This window comes from Tupaia chinensis, unplaced genomic scaffold, assembly GCF_000334495.1.
Source record: "Tupaia chinensis unplaced genomic scaffold, TupChi_1.0 Scaffold000602_1, whole genome shotgun sequence".
Classification (NCBI taxonomy): Eukaryota; Metazoa; Chordata; class Mammalia; order Scandentia; family Tupaiidae; genus Tupaia; species Tupaia belangeri.
Genome location: NW_006160120.1, coordinates 357026 through 365988, shown reverse-complemented (window position 1 = coordinate 365988; position 8963 = coordinate 357026).

Here is an 8963-nt window from a genome sequence, read left to right as displayed (position 1 = left end):
GAGACAACAGGGCAGAGTGCTCCTCCCCACCTCCCCAGTTTCCCCTTCTACTCTGTAGTTGAGATGGGGCTTACAGACCTAGACACACATAGGCACACACTAAAGTCCTGAGACTACACGTACACACATGCACACACACAATCACATATTCAGGGAACCACACAAAATCATGTGCACACACAACTACATCTATGAGCACAGGAGATAGTGTCTATGGCAAATATAAAAGGTTCCTTGTAGGCCAGCTGGTCACATGGTGACTGCATGGTTCGAGTCCTGAACCCAGCAGCTTGAGAAACAGGCTGGGCGCGTGTGCATGTATGCCCAAAATCCTTAGAGGAGAATAGAATAGAAGGGACTGTGGCATGGCCATACCCCTGGGAGTGCTTTCTCGCTTCCCTTCTCTCTGTCTCCCCCAGTGAGCACACCCACTCTATAGCAAAACTAGAAGCTAGAATGTCTATACCTAGACAGGCACACTCGGTCTCACAGTTGGCCAGTGTCAGTGTGCACAGGCTACTCCAACAGTTCTCCTGATGCGTGTCAGCTCACGGGTACTCACGCCCCGTGCAATGGAGAGCACAAATGCACAGCCACACGCAGATCTCAAGCTTTCAGTGAATAACCCCCACGCCGAGAATCTGAGTACCCAGCAACAGTGAGGAAAAGAAGGTGACAGGCCCAGAGCCTTGGAGCAATGTACACACGCACACATCCGCACCAAAATGCCTGGGACCCCTCCAGGCCCGTGTTCCTACTGAACTCAGAGACGGCCCTGCTCCCTGCCTGGCCAGGCTGATTTCCCAGGAGAAGGGGGGCCGTGGCCCCACCTGTCACCCTGCTGTTTGTCACTCCATCACGCCGGTGCGCTGACATTCAGAGCCCAGCGCCGAGATGATCGCATTTAGCCGTAATGTACCACAGATTGCACTGACATTTGGAAAATACTCTACCTCGGGACCCATTCGACTTCAAACTTCTTCTCCTGGAAGAGGAGAGAAGCGGTGGAAAGGGGGCAGCGAGGGCCTGCAACGTTCAGCAAGGTTTGCAGACCTCAGGAGCTGAGACCCCAGCCCCATGTCCCAGAGACCCAGGCACACTGGCTGTTCCTCTGCGTTCCCCTGGTAAAGGGGACCGGGAACGAGGGACAGAGACCCTCAAAGCAGAGACAAAGTTCCATACTGTAGAGGAAGTTTTCACTGAGGATCTGCTAGGAGTCCCTACATCATCTGGGACCTGGCAGTATCTACCTGCTACTAGCGGAGCACCTACTAAGCGCCAGGCTTTGTTTCAAGCATGTCACATACATGACCTTGCTTGACAGTGGTGACAACCTTGTGAAGTAGGAGCTATCCTCATCCCACTGGAATAATAAAGGACCTAAAGCTCAGGTGGGTGAAGTGACTTGCCCAAGGTCACACAGCCAGGAAGAGCCGGGGTTGAGATTCCAACTCGAGTCTGTCTGACTCCAGAAGCTGCCCTTCATCCGCTTCGCAAGCTGCCTCGGAGAGTCAGGCAGATGCCAAAGCCTTCCTAGTGCCTCTCCTCACCCTTCCCTTTTCTCCTTCCTCTGGCTTCCCCTCCCCCCACCTCCCCTCGTCTCCACCTCAGTAAGCAGGACTGTTTTCTCCAGAATGAGGGCACAGTCTGGAACAGCTTCCTGGAAGGGAACAGGAGGGGCTGAGCTGCACCTGGAACCCCGAAGCGTGGCTGGGCAGGACTGACATCTGCAGAATCGATGTGCAAGCCTCGCAGAAAAGCCTCTGGGAGCCACTGCTCTGAGTGAATGGAATGGTTGGATCTTTCCTGTGACAGCTGCAGAGCCGGGGCTTAGATGGGGAAGACTTGCCTCGGGCGGCCCAGCCCTCTCCAAGGTTGTGTCTAGCTTGAGATCCAGCAAACGAGGCTGTCCAGGTGATCTAATGGCAGCCGAAGTGTGCTTACCGGGTCCCCAAGAGAGGACAGCAGAGAATCCCACTGCCTGGGTCAGGCGATAATGGTGAGAATATAGACAAGAGAGTGGGGAGTGAGCAAATGATATTCTGGAGGCAGCATGAAAATAATAGGGCACCAACTAGTCCAGAGAGGGGAGAGGTGGGAAGACTGTCTGGGTCTCTTATGAGTTGATTAATCTCCTTGAATAACTGGGAGTCCAACTTCCCAAAAGGCAGAAGAAAGTTAGGTTAATCTACTCTAAACGACTCCTGCACTTCTCGGGGGTGGCAATCAATACGCGCTCTTGCTCTCTCTCTTCATAAGTAATTCTCAGTAATTACAAGAAAGAAGGTTTTTTTGTGGAAAATGACATCCTAACTGCCGAGAGAATCTCGGGCAAGAAGATCAATCGGCCTTCATCGGAGAGCCAGCCCTGCCAGCGGGAGGCGGCCCTGGGACAGCATCAACACGTCATGTCGGAGAGCACAGGGTTAGCCCAAGGTCCATCTGTCTGCAAGAACTTTAATCAGGTCAGGAAAGGGAGGCCACGGGGGAGGGAGAACTGAGATCTCTGGCAGAAGCAAAGAAAGGTCCCTCCCCTCCCAGGGCCTGCGCTAAGGTCATCAGAGCACGATTATACAGTGCCCAGCACCAGGGGCCCTGTGGTACCGTCAGCACACGTCCTTGGTGCCATAGAGTACCATCAATGTCCATCACCCATGTCCTGGGGGCTGTCACTGCTTAGCACTAAGACCCCGAGGATACCGACGTTGATGGGAGTCATAGCTGATGAATTTGACCTTCAGCAGGGCCCTCAGGGGCCCACTCCCTGGAATCTCAAGAGGCGCCATGGGTGTCCATCCCCAAAGTTCAGATTAGCCCAAGGACAGTGTCCTTTTCGATGGCATTGATCTCCACCAGCCGTGGTGCCTGGCACATGGGAGGAGCTCAGTAAACACCTGTGGAGTAGATGAATGAATGAATGAAGAGTGCTCTAGGGAAGGACAAACCTCTTCCCTGTCCTTCTACCACCTTGTCCTCAGGGCCTTCCATGGTGGCTGGCCAAGGAGGCCATGCCGTCCACGTCCCTTAGCTGGGTAGGTAGGTCGTGGGTGTGTACACGATGCATGTGGCACATTGCATTTTGCATGCATCGAAGAAAGAAAGGAGAGTCAGGAGCACAGTCACTGCCTGTCTAATGCTGGGAGGTCAGGCTGCGAGACCCCAGAATTCAGCGTTAAAGAACCCTGAGAGAGAAGAGGAACCTACCGCTGCCCCATGCTGGGCTCCTGTTGGGCTTGATGGTTTCAACTGAGTCTCTCTTCTGTGGTGTGGAAGGTCGGCATGGAGGTGGGCAGAGGCAGGGAGAGCCTCACTTCCTGACCTGTGCTCCCCACTTCCATTCTCCAACCCGAATACAATTTTCTAGAATGTCCCCAGGTCCTGGAGGGAAAGCTCATTACCTGTGATCTGCCCATAAAAACGTCAGTAGCTGCCTGGCAGCTGAGGAGCCAGTTGCCATCCGCTCAGCCTGGCAGCGGCTGTGCGAGTCAGCCCAGTCCCTCTGCAGCCACCAGCAGTCAGTGGAGACCTGGAGGTGACCTCCGGCAGAGCTGACCACCCAGCCTCCCTCCAGAAGGCCACCCTCGGGACGAGGAATGCTGTCTACAGCCTCGCTCAGGACACCCCTGGGAGTCAGGACCAATCACCAACTTGAGGAAAGTGAGGCCCAGAGAGGTGAGGGATGTTCCTTAAAGTCACAAGCGAGGAGGTGACAGAGTCAGCCCTCAAATCCACGTTGATCCAACCCCAGGGCCTGGCTCCTGCAGGTGGCTGTTTATGACCTCCAAGTCCAGGTCAGCCCATGTCACCAAGGTCAGTCCTTGCCACGCAGTACTGTGGGATGGGCGCAGCCTTGCTCAAGCAGGGTGACCAGTGGACAACCGAGAGCAAGCCCCACCTCAGTAACCTCTAACCTGTGGCCTCTGCCAGTCCCCTGGCTACCTCCAAGATGTCCAGCCCCATGGCTTTTGTCCCCAGGTTCAAAGGCAGAGTGGAAGGGGCCTGCTGGGAGCCTGCTGGCCCGTACCTTCCTCTGGGCAGTGCCAGCCTGCACCACCATGACGGCAGCCCCCCTTAGCCCTGAGATCACATCCTGCTCTTAAATCACAGAGCCTTGAGACTCCAGCTCTAGAAAGATTACAGAATCCATCATGCATTCTCTGTTGTTCAAACGCCGTACCCCTGATTTCTGCCATATCCAGTCTATACCTGGGCTGTTAATTACTGACGTTTTCTTCTTCCAACGGCCCCCCTTTTATACTGCATTTTGTTTTGAAAGCAAAAGTCGCATCGGTGCACCAAGTGGAAAACAGCCGTCCGGGACACAGGTGGCGCTGTGAGAGCGAGCACTGGCCGTGGCGTCTGTGGCTGGTCTGATGGAGCTGCCTGCTGGGGTCCTCAGCCCCAGTCTGTCCTCTGTTAAAATGGGAGGTTAGAGGGCCAGCAGGTGGTGAGGCGGCTGGATCCCACATGGCTGCCTCCCCAGTTCGATTCCTGGACCCAGGGGCTTAAAAAATCATACTGGGCACATGTGCATGCATGGCCAAGAGGATGACAGAGAAGAAGGGATTGTGGAATGGTCGTTTCCCTTTCTCTCTGTCTCTCTCTGGCCAGCACACACACCCTAGAGCAAACCTAAAAACAAACAAACAAACAAACAAACAAAAAGCAAAGGGAGGTTAGAGAACTAGACAGGCAAAGAAGACACAACTGTGCCAGACCAGCTTTCTCTTCGATGTCGTCAGAGGACTGATGGGACAGGAGGAGCCATCTCTTGCAGCGTGCAGGTCAGTGTTAGCTGCTGCTATCTGGATTGCCAGGGGCACACAAGCCACACACTAGAAGCACTGGCCCCAATGCTAACTCTCAGAGTGTCCTAGCATCACCTGCCTGGTCACTGCTTGGTCCAGCCCAAGAGCTGACTATTCTAGCCTGGATTATTTCAGTATTTGCTGTGTGTCCTTGGGCAAGACCCTTTCCCTCTCTGTGGTTCGTCAGACATCATTTTCTGTATGGATGCTATCAGGCCTGATCTTCTAAAATTCTGGGATCTAGGGGGGATGATTATCTTGTCCAGGATGAGGGCCAGCAGACTTTTTGTGTCAAGGGTCAGGTAAATATTTCGGCCCTGAGGGCCATACAGTAACTAGTAACTACTCTTCTTGTCACTGAACTGTGAAAGCGATGGTAGACAATAACCAGGGAACCCGTGTTCCAGTAAAACTTTATTAATAAAATAGGTGAGAGCCCGCTCCTGGTGGTACTTTGCCAACCTCTGATCAAGGCCCAGGAGAATGGAGGAACCCCACCACCACCCCCGGGGTTAAGGGATATGCCCTCTCATTCCAGGTCTGCAATGGGCCAGACATTGCTCCTTGTGGGGCTCCAGTCTCTCCTCTAGGAAGCAGTTCTTCCTCTTCTTATCTGCCTGTTGGCTTCCCCCTCTGCTTTCAAGACTATTCATAAGAAAAAGCCTAAATCACTCTTTGAGGTGAAAATCCCGGACCCCCTCAGAGCTGGCGGCATTGGCCTTCTCCGTCTGCAGCGGTGGGGACCCACGGATTTGCTGTGAAATCTCGGTCCTCCACCTGGACCAGCCTCTTCACCCCCTGGGCCTATTTCTTCAACCACGAATGAGGACCAGTACGCGCCCATCCCTATGAGGTTAATTGCAAGGATTAAAGAGTTAATCTCTACAAAGCGCTTAGCAAGTATCCAGTACATAATAAGCCTTACTAGTTATTATTATGAATAACAATATCATATCAACAACCTGGGAGCGTGGGGGGCACAGGATAGTGTGTGGAGGGCGGCTTTGGTCCTCCAACCTCCTGACCCACCTCTTGCCACGAAGCCCCGCCAGCAGGGCTTCCCCAGATCACATCTGCTACACAAATCACTGCCATCGATTTCCTGGGAGGCAGCTTTAGGGTTTCTGCGATTTCTTTTTTTTTTTTTTTTCAGTTTGATTTTAAATCCCACTTTATTCTTAGTGCTTTAAGAGAGGAAGTGGAGATTTGGGAGGCAGGCAGGGTCTTCCCTGCCACTTGTTTTTCCTGTCTTCCACCCGTCCACCTCCACTGCGTGACTTCTCTCTTCCCCAGAGCAGTGGCACTGGGACCTTGCCCTGGGATGGGGGCTCAAAGGGGTGTCAATGGTGGTGCCTGGAAGCCTAGGCACTGTCCCTGTCTTGCTGGTCCCTGGCCCTAGTCAGGGTTTTCCTGACCTCTCCTTCTTACCCTCCCAGGCTTGGACTCAGAGTACCAATTCAGAGAATCCCCCCAACTCTGCCGTGTCCTAATTGTGTGGCCCTGGGCACCCCATTAAAACTCTCAAGGCCTCTGTTTCTTCTTCTGCAAAATGGGTAGAAGGGTGCCATCCCCCAGGACGGAGGGAGGACCCACAAGGATAACCAGGCGTGGGAGTTCTGTGGATGTGCTGCATGCATGAGGGGCTCTCCACGACTGTCGGCTGGCGGGAGCGGGCCTGGCTGCCGCCCAGAGACTGCTGGGTCCAGGTGGAAGCAGGCAGCGGCCCTCCCAGCTGGGTGTTTCAAGCTCAGGCTCTGGAAATGTTGCAGCTGCCACTCTGCTACGACCCAGCTGGGACCCACTGACAGCATCTTAATTTCAGCCCAAGCTCTTTTCCAGACGGGCTGCTAATTAGGGCTAATGGGCATCTCTCCCTGCTGGCTCCCGCTGCCTCTTTTTCCTCCTCCATTAAAGCAGGCCACTGAGCAGGGTCGCCGGGCTGATGCCCCAGGCCCCCATCGATGGGTCAGTCCTCTGGCTAAGCCCTGGTCTCCAAAGTCTCTTGGCAGGAGTGAGCTCGTGTACTGCATCTGCACCGGATGAATGGGGACAGGAGCAGTATTTGTCCAAGCAGACATGAGTCTTTCTGTGGCTACATACCTGCTTCCTCCTTTGTGCCAGGCCCACAGGAGGCACTGAGGATGCTCAGCTATGCTGAACCAAAGGCCAGACACTCTTGGATGCAAATCTGAGTGTAATCTTGTTCTGGCCATGTGACTTTGGGCAAGTTAATCTCTCTGAACCCAGATCTTTGCACGTGTAAAGTAGTCCCTACCTCCTAGGGATACTGTAAGCATGAAGTGAGACATGGGGGGCTAAACCTAGAGGCCAGCGTGACAGACACATAGCTGTCAGGGGTTGGAGATCATAAGAGACCTTGAGTGTCCTCTTGAGAAGGTGGAACTTCATGCCAAGAGAGCAATACACAGTAGCTACTGTTCTCACCACACCTCCTTCAGCTCAGCACTTCCTAAGCTCCTCCTAGCTGAGACTACAAGAACAGCTACACTTACACAGCATGTACTGTGCACCAGGCACTGTGCTAAGTGCTTCACATGTACTAACTCATTTATTGCTCACAGCAGCCCCAAAGGCAAGTACAATTGTTAATCCACCCCCCCGCCCCCATTTTACAGACATAGAAACACACAGAAAGGTCAAGTAACTTCTTGATGATCACTCAGTCAGTATTTTGTCATCTATTGCTGTGTAACAAATGAGTCCCAAACTTAAAACAGTAAACACTCATTACCTCACAGTGTCTGTAGGTCAGGAATCTAAGCACAGTTCAGTGGGGCGCTTGGTGGCTAGAGCATCAGCTCCTTGCCGCGTGGGCCTCTGTATAGGCCCTCTGCTACCGTTCACTTATAACCTAATCTCAGAAATGGACACCCTGTTACTTTCGCTGTATTAGAAGCAGGTCACAAGGTCTAGCTTATACTCCAGAGGAAGGGTCTGCACAAATGCTTGGCTCAGATGCCACAACCCCATTGGAAGCCATCAGAGAGGGCGTCTATATAGCCAGTAAACTGGGAGCAGGCATATGAATCCACCTTCTTAGTCCAGAATCTGGCTCGTATCTCAGCTCCATAGTCACTGTCTACATGATAAAAAACACGATACCATCGCTACCTTCCGGAAGCTCTCCCTCTCAGAAGGGAAGCCGAAAGGTATGAGACTGAGCCGAAAAGTGCTACAACAGAGACCAGCAAAGCAGATCAGGCAGAAAGCCTTCCTGGAGGAGGTGACCCCTGATCTGAGATACAAAAACAATGGAGCACTGATCCGGCACAGAAGGGTATGCAAGATAACTTGGCAACTGAAACCACTTGTGCAGGCTCACCTGGAAGACTGGTGCTTGGTGTGAAGGCCAGTGCATGTGCAGGATGAAGACGGCGGGCGCCGATAGAGAAGAAACTGGCAAGATAAATAGAAGCCAGGTCTTTAAGGGGCCAGTGGAAGAACTTGGATCGGATTCCAGAGAACTGGGGAGCCATGGAAGGTTGTCCACGGTAGTAACTGTGTTTTAAAAGGCTATCCTGAATAGTGTGGAGAATGGGAGAGGGTGGCTGGGAGCAAATCGAGGGGAAATGATGCCCTCTGTCCTTTATTCATTCATTCAGGTAATGTCTCCTTGGCAAGGAGCAATTATAAGTTCTGTTCTAGGCACTGGGATGCAGCAATAAATAACTCAAGGAAATAACACAAGGCTGTTTTCTCTTGGAAGTTGCATTCTAGTGGGAGAGAAAAATAGACTTGGAAAACTAATTTTAAAAAAAAGGAAAATTTTTGCAGTAATAGGCACTGTGAAAAAAACAACACAGCAAGGTAGTGTAAAATCAGAAGCTGGGTAGCTGGGGTAGGCCGTGGTGACCTTAAACTTGAATGACAAGAGCCGGTGGAGGGGACGCAATATCCCAGACAGAGAAACAGCTAGAGCAAAGGTCCTGAGGTGAACCACTTGGCGGGAGGCCAGTGCAGCTGAGGCGTACCAGGCACAAAGGAGGAGAACGGAAAACAAGGTTGGAAAAGTGGATAGAAGCCAGGCAGAGAGGACGATGCCGGTGCCGAGCCGTAGCAGCTGGGAAGAAGATGGAATGCTGAGGAAAGATACTGAGGCTCAGGCTCCATCCTCTGGCCTTGGGTAAGCAAATC